Source organism: Aulostomus chinensis, chromosome 7 (genome assembly GCF_037954235.1).
Source record: "Aulostomus chinensis isolate RoL2024-O1b breed Wild chromosome 7, RoL_Achi_v1.0, whole genome shotgun sequence".
Lineage (NCBI taxonomy): Eukaryota > Metazoa > Chordata > Actinopteri > Syngnathiformes > Aulostomidae > Aulostomus > Aulostomus chinensis.
Window position 1 is genome coordinate 606,740 of NC_141326.1, and position 14,137 is coordinate 620,876.

The 14,137-nt window shown below is 45.8% G+C and overlaps 1 protein-coding gene across 11 annotated transcripts in view; it reads right to left on the reverse strand.

Annotated features, from left to right (window-relative positions):
- ppp6r3 (protein phosphatase 6, regulatory subunit 3) overlaps positions 1–13,624 on the reverse strand; it is a 57,322-nt gene extending 43,698 nt beyond the window's left edge. For 7 of the 11 annotated variants that reach the window (XR_015116887.1, XR_015116888.1, XM_086207991.1 and 4 more), the window contains exon 1: positions 13,399–13,624. The gene's annotated coding sequence lies outside the window, so the exon portion shown is untranslated. The remainder of the gene's footprint in view (positions 1–13,398) is intronic. The other 4 variants (XR_015116890.1, XM_086207984.1, XM_086207989.1 and 1 more) reach the window with 1 other exon arrangement.
- Positions 13,625–14,137: the final 513 nt, after the last annotated feature.

A 14,137-nucleotide genomic window follows, 5' to 3' on the forward strand; every position in this document is an offset into this window, starting at 1 on the left:
GACCCAACTGATTGCACCAACTACTCTCCCCTATTCTTAATGAAGACCAACGTTGGCTTGTAGCTTGCAAGCTTTTGAAAAGTGAACATTGGAGAGTTAAAGTGCAGCCAGTGGCCTTCTTAGGAAGCTTTTTAGCTTGATACTGAACATAGGAGGTAGCTGCTGGCCAGTCCAGCCACCAGCTTCACCAAAAATAAACCATGGCAGCCAATAATCCAATTGGCGGGTGACAGTAACATAGCAGGGCTCCATCGCGTTCACCAGGCGCCTAAAGCTGGTTTTTTTTCCACCACCCAGTAAGGTCTCAAATCCTGACAAATAAAGTAGGCAACAACCGCCGTCACTGTCCAGCGTGGTACGTTTCAGGTCGGGCACAGCTTCTTGGGCTTGGTCTCAGTTAGTGTTACCTTGTCTGGGTGGTGATGTTTGAGGAGTGCTCGCAGGTTGGTGGTACTTCCAGAGTACTTAACGTTTGTGTGACTCAGCTCACAAACCCCCACACTTTTGTCTAAATCGTAACTTTCCTCTGTCTTTGAACCAAAAATGCTCCCCCACATCAGCTTTTAAGCGTGCAGGCACTGGATTTAAACTCGCCGCTACTCTCCTGAATCTCTCAGCTCTAACCTGATGAGCAAGGCATCGCCGTCTGGGTAACTAGAAATGCTCTACAGTGACACCAGCGGCTGGCAGACCAAATGGCCCTTCCTACAAAGTGCAGAACACGGGGGATTGGAATGGGGCTTAATGTATCGATACTCACGGCTGAAAAATCAATACTCTCTGGGGAACAAAATATCGATATAAATCGCAGAATCAATAAAACTGCTCAGCCCTACACTCAGCGGTGGTATTTCCACTTAAAGATTATCAGCTTCTCAGGCTCCTTCAATGAGGACCAGGACACATTAGTGTTCACACTACTGAAGGAATGAAGCCTATTGTGGTCCAGACCACCTCTGAATGTGGCCTCAATGATCAGATGTCAGGACACAAGTTTGAGCACATCTGGTATGAAGGCCAACCCCTTGGTGATCTGATCACGCAGCACAGATCCTATTATCAGGTGTGCAGTGCCATAATCCAATTAACAGCTTTGGTGGGGTTACTGGCTACTGCATGAACTTGCCCAAATGTGGAATTCTGCCTCGAACTCGCTGAGACTAGGATGCTGATATTGGGAGTTGCCTTATAAGCGCACAGCCCAACTCTTCAGAACCCTCAGGATTATGTTTAAACCCAAACTTGTTCAAACTCAACTTTATTCCTTCATAGAAGAGCTTGAAAGACGAAATAAACTCTTCCTTTCTTTAATTGGCCACATTTGTACTGCTAAAATGAACTCTACTATAAATTATCTATTTTCTATTAGGGCCATTAATCCAGCCCGAATAGAAAAAGGCCCTGGATCAAAGGATCAACACTGCATAAAACAAAACACTACAGTGGGCTAGACACACCAAATCCGTACCATTACTTAATCTCCCATCAGCTTCAGTATATCAGATATACTTCAGACACTGGTCAAATGGTTCCAACTCCACCTGGTTTGACCCTAAAAAATATAATTTGTAAGGACTGTCCATTCAACACATCACATTTACTGATTTATCTGTCCAAACCTGCAATTCTCTCAAATTCAGTACCATATATATCACCCTCACTACCAGGTGGGAAGCAAATGAAGACCCTAAACTCAACCTCTCCCCTTCTGCTCGCTCGTCTATGTGGAACAACCCTATTTTTAAATCAATAACCCTTAAACTTCTCGTCTGAAAACATACAGGAGTAACCAGCCGGGGGAAGCTCTTCAGTGAAGGCGCTCTCATAACCTTTGACCTTGAACCTGGGATACACTCAGTCAGAGTGACTTGTCATTCACAATGAACGAATCACAACTGAGAGCTCAGCTGGACTGAAAAATTAATCGCCGATTCAGTTAATTTCATTCACAAGATTTGTTCTCTTAAAAAAATTAAATAAAATCACAGTTACTTAATCATCCACATAGTTTTTGCGTGTCATGATTGTCAGTGCTTATCCAGATTCATATTCAGACCTCGTTGCATCCCTACTAAGATCCATGCAAAGACTGTGCACCAAAAAATATTCCAATTTGACTGTCAACTAGGGATGGTACTGGCAAGGACCTCACAATACGCATTACGATATCATAGTACCACAATATCACGATAACCTGATATTCTAGATAAGTCACCAAAAAAATAAACATTGAGCTGAGAATACAAGTTGCTGTGTACATCTACATCACATGTCAAATATCTGCTTTATGGTTTTCAGATTTTTAAGTTGAAGTTGGAAAGTCGATATTGTGGGGGAAGGGGAGATATACTACATACATGACTATATCAATATTTTTTCCCACCCCTACAGTGAAAATGCATGTTACGAATCAGTCCCGCGTCCCACCCTGAATGGTCAACACCAGGAACCTCATGAATGCTGATACATACGCTGATCACTGGATCACTGTGGACAATCAAGGTAACCAAAGCAAACTAAAGAGTGCAAAGTAGATCCATCATGCAGCATTACAAGTGTCACAGCAGAGTTTACAAATTACACCAGGGATGAACCACAGACTCAGATGAAAGGAGTATTCGGTATGGATATTGCAGTTGTGACAAAGCTATGCAACAAATGAGTAACTTGTCATTATCCATGCTTGGGTGCTTTTTCTTTTTTGAGGAGGCGCAGCTCTCATCAGGTGTCTGTCCCACACTATTCTGTGACAGGCAGATGCTCAGAACCTAGGAAATAACCCACTAGATTTAAGCATGGCAGAGTTTATCTAAATGTGTTTTTATACTTTTAATAATAAAGATGTTAAAGGTTACTTTGATTCAGTCTGCCTGTCAGTGACATCACTGCCATGCACCAGCAGCAGCGCAAATCTCAGAACAACAAAACGTAGCATGGCGGAGGAGACTCCAGCTAGTGAGAAATTATCAAGCTACAATTACAATTACGCTCCAATGTGTGGAAACACTTTGGCTTTTGCAAAGACAGAGCTGTTCTAAATAAGTCGCTTGCTGTTTGTAGGACATGGAAAAGCAAAAGTAGCAATAGTAGTAGTAGTAGTAAACCTCCTGTTAAATCAACCTGCAAAGATGTTGGTTGCACTTTTAATTTTGATATTAAATATTGCATTATTTTTAAGTTGCAAAATGTTGGCTGCACTCACGGTACTTTTATTGAAAATGTACTGAATACTGAAAGTAAGAGTAGGAAAGGTGAACCTCCTGTTAATTAGGGTCTTCGCCTGACCCTATGTTTGCTCAGCAGAGCAACACATTAGCAGCACTAAAAACACTACAAACACCCACGAACCAGTGTCCCAGCCCCCCCCCAAACACCCATGAGGCAGCTGGGCCAGACGGCCTGGAGCTGTTTTCACATCCACACCATTCAAAACCTGGTCCTGGACTGTTCTTGCTGTCAATGAGTGCCCAATATGAGCATCATCTAATTTCACCCCCTGAACATGCATGAAATTCACCACAATTTGGCACAGTTGTCCAGTCTGGCTAAACATTCACTAATCTAAAACAAAAACACCACAAAAGTCTATAGCGCCACCTAGGGAGCCACACAAAAAAAAAGATAATTTTTTATAATTTAGAGCGTTATAACTCCTCACACGAAAGTCCCACAAACATGGGACCAACACCGTTGGACTCGTCTCATCAAGACAAAGAATTCATACACTCTGACCCCTCACCTGTCTACAACAGAATGTCCACAAATTGATTGGACAAAACTGTCAAAATGAGGACTTTTTTTACTCCCCCAACAAAATCTTTCTCCTCCTAGGGCATTAATGCTTTCGCTTCCAAACTTTCACACATTAATCACACAACTCTGCTCTTCAAAAATCTTTAAAAACTTTGTAATAACTCACTCCATGTCCATTTTACAAGCCGTCAAAGTGGGGGAGACACGTTTCAGCTTCCAATGGAAGCCTATGTGGAGACGGTGTCCTCTCAGGTTCATACTGTCAAACAAACGCTTCTCACGTCTACACCATCCATCCCACAGCTCTATCAACCACACCACTGCATTCCTGACAAAAACCCCTCCAAAAACATGGTGTTCTGTGTCCCTCTGGACCAGCGTATGCCGACTTCTTCCTCTTGTCCCACTCCAGTCCTGGTGCTCCTCCTCTCTCTCCACTCTAGCACAGATCAGAGACAGAGCAGTGGGGAGGGGTTCTTAAAGGGCCAGCTCTCAGCTCTGCTCTCACTCTAGCACAGATCAGAGACAGAGCAGTGGGGGAGGGGTTCTTAAAGGGCCAGCTCTCAGCTCTGCTCTCACTCTAGCACAGATCAAAGACAGAGCAGTGGGGGAGGGGTTCTTAAAGGGCCAGCTCTCAGCTCTGCTCTCACTCTAGCACAGATCAAAGACAGAGCAGTGGGGGAGGGGTTCTTAAAGGGCCAGCTCTCAGCTCTGCTCTCACTCTAGCACAGATCAAAGACAGAGCAGTGGGGGAGGGGTTCTTAAAGGGCCAGCTCTCAGCTCTGCTCTCACTCTAGCACAGATCAAAGACAGAACAGTGGGGAGGGGTTCTTAAAGGGCCAGCTATCAGCTCTGCTCTCACTCTAGCACAGATCAGAGACAGAGCAGTGGGGGAGGGGTTCTTAAAGGGCCAGCTCTCAGCTCTGCTCTCACTCTAGCACAGATCAAAGACAGAACAGTGGGGAGGGGTTCTTAAAGGGCCAGCTCTCAGCTCTGCTCTCACTCTAGCACAGATCAAAGACAGAACAGTGGGGAGGGGTTCTTAAAGGGCCAGCTCTCAGCTCTGCTCTCTCTCTAGCACAGATCAAAGACAGAACAGTGGGGAGGGGTTCTTAAAGGGCCAGCTCTCAGCTCTGCTCTCTCTCTAGCACAGATCAAAGACAGAGCAGTGGGGAGGGGTTCTTAAAGGGCCAGCTCTCAGCTCTGCTCTCACTCTAGCACAGATCAAAGACAGAACAGTGGGGAGGGGTTCTTAAAGGGCCAGCTCTCAGCTCTGCTCTCACTCTAGCACAGATCAGAGACAGAGCAGTGGGGGAGGGGTTCTTAAAGGGCCAGCTCTCAGCTCTGCTCTCACTCTAGCACAGATCAGAGACAGAGCAGTGGGGGAGGGGTTCTTAAAGGGCCAGCTCTCAGCTCTGCTCTCACTCTAGCACAGATCAGAGACAGAGCAGTGGGGGAGGGGTTCTTAAAGAGCCAGCTCTCAGCTCTGCTCTCACTCTAGCACAGATCAGAGACAGAGCAGTGGGGGAGGGGTTCTTAAAGGGCCAGCTCTCAGCTCTGCTCTCACTCTAGCACAGATCAGAGACAGAGCAGTGGGGGAGGGGTTCTTAAAGGGCCAGCTCTCAGCTCTGCTCTCACTCTAGCACACATCAGAGACAGAGCAGTGGGGAGGGGTTCTTAAAGGGCCAGCTCTCAGCTCTGCTCTCACTCTAGCACAGATCAGAGACAGAGCAGTGGGGAGGGGTTCTTAAAGGGCCAGCTCTCAGCTCTGCTCTCACTCTAGCACAGATCAGAGACAGAGCAGTGGGGGAGGGGTTCTTAAAGGGCCAGCTCTCAGCTCTGCTCTCACTCTAGCACAGATCAAAGACAGAGCAGGGGGGAGGGGTTCTTAAAGGGCCAGCTCTCAGCTCTGCTCTCACTCTAGCACAGATCAAAGACACAGCAGTGGGGGAGGGGTTCTTAAAGGGCCAGCTCTCAGCTCTGCTCTCACTCTAGCACAGATCAGAGACAGAGCAGTGGGGGAGGGGTTCTTAAAGGGCCAGCTCTCAGCTCTGCTCTCACTCTAGCACAGATCAAAGACAGAGCAGTGGGGAGGGGTTCTTAAAGGGCCAGCTCTCAGCTCTGCTCTCACTCTAGCACAGATCAAAGACAGAGCAGTGGGGGAGGGGTTCTTAAAGGGCCAGCTCTCAGCTCTGCTCTCACTCTAGCACAGATCAAAGACAGAGCAGTGGGGAGGGGTTCTTAAAGGGCCAGCTCTCAGCTCTGCTCTCCACTCTAGCACAGATCAAAGACAGAGCAGTGGGGGAGGGGTTCTTAAAGGGCCAGCTCTCAGCTCTGCTCTCACTCTAGCACAGATCAAAGACAGAGCAGTGGGGGAGGGGTTCTTAAAGGGCCAGCTCTCAGTTCTGCTCTCACTCTCTGATCAGACTCAGGCTTCTAACTCCTCAACTACAAGGCCTCCGCCCTGGACCAGGACACCCTGGAGTTCAGGCCAGGGCTCAGGCCCTCACAACGCTGCTTGCAGCTTTAATTCAACCTGAAGTGTTTGTTAAATAAAACTTAATTGCATTTGCTATTAATTGTTTACTTGTTGTTTATTTATATCCATTATTAATTCATGCCTGATTCCTTAAGAAGAAACAACAGGAATCGAGGAAACGTCACCTGCACTGTCCAGTATCCACGTGTTTATTTCACAGTCACACAGGTAGAACTTTTGGCTCAAAAATTACTTTATCGATTTCAAGTCACTGAATTATTTCTGGTCGTATCATTCTAAATGAACCATTATCATCCTTGAATTTAATCAGTAACCACAAATCATGATACGAATGGAATCATTGTTAAAACAAATTGTTAAACCCCTAATAAAGTAATAAAAGATCCAGTAACCTGTGGCAATTTGGGGCAATCTGTAAGAGAATTTTTCTGAAGTTATGACTATAAAAAGTTCCATTTAAGACAAGTGGGGTTGGGTACAGAAAACCGGTTCCAATTTGGAACCAGAACCATTGAGCAGCTTTTTGAATTTCAATTCTGTCTTTTGGTTCTGAGTGCCTGCACTAGTTTATTTTCAGGGGGTGTATCACTCCACTTGGCGTTCTCTGTGCGTCCTCTTGCTAGAACATCAGTCGTCTGAACATGGACCGCAAAAAACGCTGGGAAGTCTGGCTTCATTTTAATTTGAAAGAGAAAGAAGAAGCACAGTGCAACATGTGCGAAAAAACAACTTCTGCCAAAGGAGGATCACCACAAACATGACGGAACACCTCGGCCTGCCTGGTGTAACAATTCGCAAGTGGACTGTGTTCAACTCGCAGCGTTGCTCTCCTGCTCCCGTCGCTTCCTCCACTTCAGACGGTCAACCTTCATCATCAGCCAGCAGCTCCACATTGCTAACAGAATCCGGTAGGTGAAAATTATGGCTGTCTCATTCTTAAAGCTGCTTCAGTGATCGACGACCAGCTCTTCAAACTGTGTCTGTCTGTTTATAGTTGTTGAACGCTCGCCAAGTGATGCCAACGTTCGCCAGTCACAACCTGCTGCTGCTACGTGAAGCATCCGCGACCCCAGCCAGCAGTCTACGTACATCATATACTGTATTTACTGGACTATAAGCCGCTACTTTTTTCCCACACTTTGAACCCTGCGGCGAAGGAAGTGCAAAAATGAGACAGACGCAAGAGTCAATGCAAAGAAAAAGACACTAGTTTTTGGTGCACTCAATGCAAAATGCAGCACGACATGCACAAATGCAAAATCACACAATCACCAACAAGTTTCAAAAGGCTGGACTACTATGGGAGGAGAACAGCACAACTTCAGTGATAACTTTTCCTCGAGATGAAAGTGACAATGAGAGCGACACTGATGGACAGACTGGAAAGGTGTGTGACGGAGAAGTTCTGAGGCTCTTCAACTCCGACACTGAAGAAGACGACTTCAGTGGTTTCAGTGTACAGGAGGAGGATGAACAAAAACATTGATGACTTTTCTCTTTTGTTCGTTCAGCTGCTTTACTGCCATGTTACAGGCACATTTGGAAATTGGAATTAATGTATGTAAACAAACATTTACAAAATCTTTCTGTGTAACTATCATTTCACAATGTATACATCTGCGGCTGATAGTCTGGTGCGGCTAATATATATAAAAATATTTTTTTCTTTTGAAATTTAGTGGATGCAGCTTATATTCCGATGCACTGCAATGGCAATGTGAATAAATAAATTGGCCCATGTTAAGACTTTTTCAAACAAAAATAAATTCTCCTGATGAATCGGCTGTGACCTGTTGACTTCCATCACAAAGAATCGGAATCGAGAATCGTTTAGAACAGGAATCGATATTGAGAATCGGACTCGGTACATTCCAAACGATACAAACTCTAAAGAAAAGTTGATTTAATATTTTCACATTGCTTCAAGCATATTTCTTTGACAGAAAATCGAAATAGGAAAAAAATCAGCAATGGAAAGTCACACTCCCCCAAAAAAAAATCAATCAATCAATCGTGATCAGATACGAAAAATGCAATTACTGCATCTCCACCTGAAACTCTTCTCTCCTCTGCACAATGAGTGATATTGAGTGTAATGTGTCAGGCAGGGACATTGAACCAGCAGTGAGGATTTGCTCCACAGAGCTCCACCAGTCAGTCAGCATCAAGTCAGCGACAGCAGGTCAAAAGCTCAATATGAGGCTTTTATTTTCAAAAAATAAAAAATCAATACTGGAACTTCCAACCCTATAATCCTTATTAATTGCTTACAGGCCTGGGCAAATTATCAATTACTTCAGGTTTTTGTTGCAGATGATTTTAAAAAATAAAAAAATTTGAGTTTTTACTCCTCCTGCTATGGCACACCTTTTGTCCCTCAGGAGCTTCCATAGATTTCTCCCTCACCCTTCCTCCTTGTTTCCTGCGCATGCGTAGCAGCAACATGGCTAACAAGTGCGAGAAGTTTGTTTCTAAGAAAGGAGTGGTATTGTCAGTGGTGTGGAACTGGTTTAGGTTTGTGGAGACAGACGTTGAACAAGTGACTGCACACCGCAAAGTTTGTCTGAAGCCCATTGCAACAAAAGGCAGCAGCACAACAAACTTATTTCAGCATCTAAAACAGAGACATCCAGCCTCGTGGGAGAAATGCCACTCTTTGTGAAGGGAACAAGACCCCTATGACCAACAAACTCCCACGAAAAAACAGCTTACTGTGGTAGAAACATTTAACAACGGGAAAATAAAAATGGTAATACAAAAAAAAAAAAAAATCAAATTGGCACGGTAGTGCAGTGGTTAGCACTGTCGCCTCACAGCGAAGGTTCCGGGTTCAAGTCCTGGCTCGGGCACGGGGTCTTTCTGGGTGAGTCTCCATGTTCTCCCTGTTCCTGCTGGGTTCTCTCTGGTACTCCAGCTTCCTCCACAGTCCAAAGACATCAAGAGGGGACCAGGTTAATCCAGACTCTAAATTGACCGTAGGCGCGGCTGGGAGAGCCAATGGTTGTCTGTCTCTATGTGTTGGCCCTGTCATGGACTGGTGACCTGTCCAGGGGGAACCCCGCCTCTCACCCGAAAGCAACTGGGAGAGGCTCCACCCCCCACCACCCTTAACAGGAATAAGCAGAAGAAAATGGATGGATCATAAATCTTATTTTTTGTAAGAAAAATTGAGATTTTATTTTTCGTCCACATCACCCAAGCCTAATTTCTTATAACAAATTCAGTACATGACAGCCACTTCGCTATTAAGCCATCCCCACTTTCAGTTTAGCTCACAACCACCTGTGGATCAAACCCTGCCCCCTTTTAGAATATACAGATATGCATGCAGATAGTTTTGGTGGTTGTATAGATACAAATAAGAGTGTACTCGCTTATCCTTAGTTTATGGCAATCAGACTGAGTTCAAGACCTTAACAAAATGACCGAAGCTGGGCCTTCAGATGTTCAAAATGCCTGTTTAACAGGTGAAAATGATTTCTCTTTGTATTTCATCTCATCTCCAGTGTGCAACATTCACTGAAGTGTTTTTTACAAAGAGAAAAAAAGAAACCTGACAACAAAGATATCCACTTTAAGATGATCAAGCAATATTAACCTTTAAATGCATAGTTTCCCATCAGTCCCACACATCATACATGTTAACATTTGGTGGCCTGTCAGGAATCTGCGCAGGAAACAGGTGGGAGGCGAGACAACACATACACATATACCTTTTCTCAGCTTCAGACACCTGGAGCCTCTGCTAGAAAGCAGGATTACAGGGTTAGCGAGATTACTTCAGGATCAACCCAGGATTCTCTGTTCAATGACAGTGGAGTTTCCCACAACAGAAACCCAGCCCTCCCTCCATCTTCTCCTGTTCAGGGTGGTGGGGGTGGAGCCTATCCCAGCAGCCTTCCCCCTGGACAGGTCACCAGTCCATGGCAGGGCCAACACATAGAGACAGACAACCATTGGCTCTCCCAGCCACGCCTACGGTCAATTTAGAGTCTGGATTAACCTGGTCCCTCTTGATGTCTTTGGACTGTGGAGGAAGCTGGAGTACCAGAGAGAACCCAGCAGGAACAGGGAGAACATGCAGACTCACCCAGAAAGACCCCGTGCTCCAGCTGGGGCTCCACCCACAACCTTCTTGCTGGGGGGGCCACAGTGAGAACCACTGCTCCACCGTGCCAGCCCACAACAGACACATCTGTCAATCAAATGTGATAACTATCACTGATTATAACAAGCTAGATATGACAATTATCAGATCTACATTTGCCATTTAAAAATCCTATTAGAAGTCAGTTAATTTAAACTTTCCCCAAGTCAGCTACTTTTTGCAGCTCTCCTTCTTGCTTCAGCTGTGGACATGTACTGAATTTATATTCCAATGTATAGATATTCCTCATATATGTGAAGGATTAAAGTTTGTTCCTCAAGTGAAATACACACCTCTGCATGTTGAGATGGGTCATCCTGTGCTGTTTCCACCCCTTTCATATGAACTAACACACAAACCACTGCGACAACACAGGTTTGACATATTGAGTTGGTCTCAACCATGGCCTTGTCAAACCACACACATTGAAGAAAGCTCAGATCAGCTGAACCTGCTTCGTGGTACGGCCCAAGAATCGACTGCAGGTTTAGGTGCAGGGTTTAGACTACCAGTCAAAAGTCTGGACAGCCCTTTCCATTAAGGGTTCTTTATTTATTTTAGCACTGTATATACTGCAAATACAAATTGAAGCCATCAAATATATGAAGCAAGACATATGGAATTATGTCAAATAAAACATTGTTAAATAACTGTAAATGTATTTTAAATTCTAGCTCCTCAAAGTCGCCTCCCTTTGCTTTGCTGCAGCGCTGCAAACCCTGGTCCTTCTCTCAGGGAGCTTCATGATGTCATCACCTGAAAGGTTTCCCCTCTCAGGTTCACCTTGTCAGGGTTCAGTGGTGGAGTTTCCTGCCTTCTTACTGGCTGGAACATCAGTTGAGCTGAGCAGAAGTCAGGCTGCTCCCCAGCTGACAGCTCTGTTTGACCACTGCTAGAATTCATGTCATGGCAGGAACCATCAGCTCAGTAGAGAGGAACCACCATCCATCAGTGCTCTAAGACCTGAAGGTCACTCAGTCCAGGAAACTGGAAAAACTTTGAATGCGTCCCCAAACGCAGTCTTAAAAACCATCAAGTGCCACGATGAAACCGGCTCACATGAGCACGGCTCAGGAGAGGAAGACCAAGAGTCTCCTCTGCTGCTGAGAAGGAGTTCATCCCAGTCCCCAGCCTCAGGAACCACCAGTTAACAGCTCCTCAGACTGGAGCCCAGATGAACGCCTCAGAGTTCTGGTAGCAGACACGTCTCCGCACCAACGGTTCAGAGGAGACAGCGCCAATCAGGCCTTGATGGTCCAACAGCTGCTAGGAAACCACCACCCAGGAGAAGCAACCAGCAGAGGAGGTTTGTTTGGACCAGAACCACAAGGAATGGACAAAGGACCAGAGGACATCTGGGCTTTGGTCTGATAAGTCCACATTTGAGAGCTTTGGTTCCACCGCAGTGTCTTTGTGGGACACAGAAAAGGTAGAGGGACGGTCTCTACTACATGGTTCCCACTGTGAAGCGGAGGAGGTGTGATGGTGGTGGGGCTTTCCTAGTGACACTGGTGGGGATTCATTCAAACTGTAGGCACCCTGAACCAACATGGCTGCCACAGCGTCCTGCAGCAACACGCCATCCCATCCGGTCTGCATTTAGTTGGACCGTCACTGATGTTTCAGCAGGACGACGACCCAAACACACCTCCAGGCTGTGTGAGGGCTACTTGACCAAGAAGAGTGATGGAGGGCAGCCCAGATGACCTGGCCTCCAGTCACCTGACCTGAACCCAGTCCAGATGTTTGGGATGACATGGAGCGCAGAGTGAAGGCCAAAGGACCAACAAGTGCTCAGCACCTCTGTAACTCCTTCAAGACTGTTGGAGAACCGTTTCAGGTGATGACTTCATGAAGCTCATGGAGAGAACGCCAAGAGTGAGCAGAGCAGGAGTCAAAGCAAAGGGAGGCTGTTTAGAAGAATCTAAAATATAAAACATGTTTGAGTTATTTCATGCTTTCTTGTTTACTACATAATTCCACGTGTTCATAGCTTTGATGGCTTCAGTGAGGCTGTGGGTGGGTGGGTGGGTGGGGGGAACTTAAATTGCAAAGGTTCAAGTTTGGATAAAACTCCACAGTTGGCTGTCCAATCACAGAGTCAGAAAGAGTCGGAAAAGGCGATGCCAGAGAAACATCTGACTTTTCCCAGCTGGTAGACAGAACATTAATTCTCTGGTCCAATGTTGTATTAATGTACTGAGACATGGACACTTAGGCACTGAGCGGTCCAGATGATGTACATCAGTGAAAAAACAAACAAATATCCTGCAGCTAAGACCTTGTTGGATACCCCGAGAACCTGGTATTGTAAATCTTACTAGTGTTACTACCGTATGTGTAAAGTTTTATGAACCGATTTTTGACACAACATACATTACTTCTACATTCAACCCCAAGAATAGGCTGCTAGATTACGACAATTATCTTTAATTCTTTAGTTCTTCATTAAGAGTTGGCTCGGGATTCGAATTTTTTTTTTAACAGGAAAATCGCACCCAGTGTCACCAGCGTGTTTTAGAACAGCTCCGTCTTCCGCCAGGCAGGATCAAACTCCTTTACTTCATTCGGTTATATAAAGAAATACCGACAATATCCATTTGCGGTTGCAGTAACAATATCCATAACGTTACCTGTGCCCGGAACAGACCCCGGTATAGCGACAGAGGTACACCGGCTTAAGTGGACAGGCTAACGTCATTGACTACTGTTGGCTAACCAAGTCATCAAAATCAGGCTTAACTGACGTTAGCCTCAAAGTTACGTCGTCCAGCTAAATAATAGATCAATTGCTTTTAGCTGCACGCAGCTTAGTAGAAACTGGATATAGTCCTTGAGATAGTCCACCCGTGTAAGAGTCAAAGATAACCCTACACCAAGTATCTGACAGCATAGTGTTAATATGGCCAAGTGTGCTCCATGCTAGCAGCTAACCGCAGCCGGCTAAATGTGAAGACGACTGGCTACCCGCTAGTGCAGGGCTGGGAGGTCTACCTACCGACAGACAACGGTAAACGACGGGTCTCCAGCGTGTAGCTTATCCTTCCATCAGCCCCAAGACTCAGCAGGCTCGAGACAAAGATAACACAATTTTTGGTAGGAGTATTAGATGGTTTAAAACTGATTCTGACAGGCGCGAAACGGTAGATCACCGGAGAGCACTTTTCAAGATGGCGGTCCCGTCAACTTCACCGACCCCCTCCCCCACTACCTCACACTGCCATCGGTTGTCACTCACGCGGCATGAACAAGCCTATTGGCTGTCATCCAGTCAGTCAAACAGCCCTCGAGTTTGATTGGCTGAGTAACTCGCCATGTCGGTACGTCATTTGAGCGAATACTTATTACACCCCGATGGTGGCGAGTACCCGCCTGTGGTTTCTGTAACCAATTTGTAGACATGTTGTACATCCACGGTTTGTTTTAGTTGGTCTCTGAAAGATGTAAACGAATAATGGTTTCACAGGAAGAGTACTGATATAGTAAAGCGTTAACCCCACCCACACCTTTTCACGACACGATAAAACGAGCGTCCCCGAACAGTCCTGGACCGTCCCTTGCTCGCCGAGTCCCACCATCCAGCCCCAGATGCGGAAGACGGGCTGGAGCAGGCGCAGCTCCGCCTGTAGATGGCCGCAGTGTTCAACGGCGTCCGCAGCCTGCGGAGAGTTTAGCAGGAGAAGGAGGGGCTGGGGCTTTTTGAGATGCAACTTTATTTACAATTTACATAACGCGGA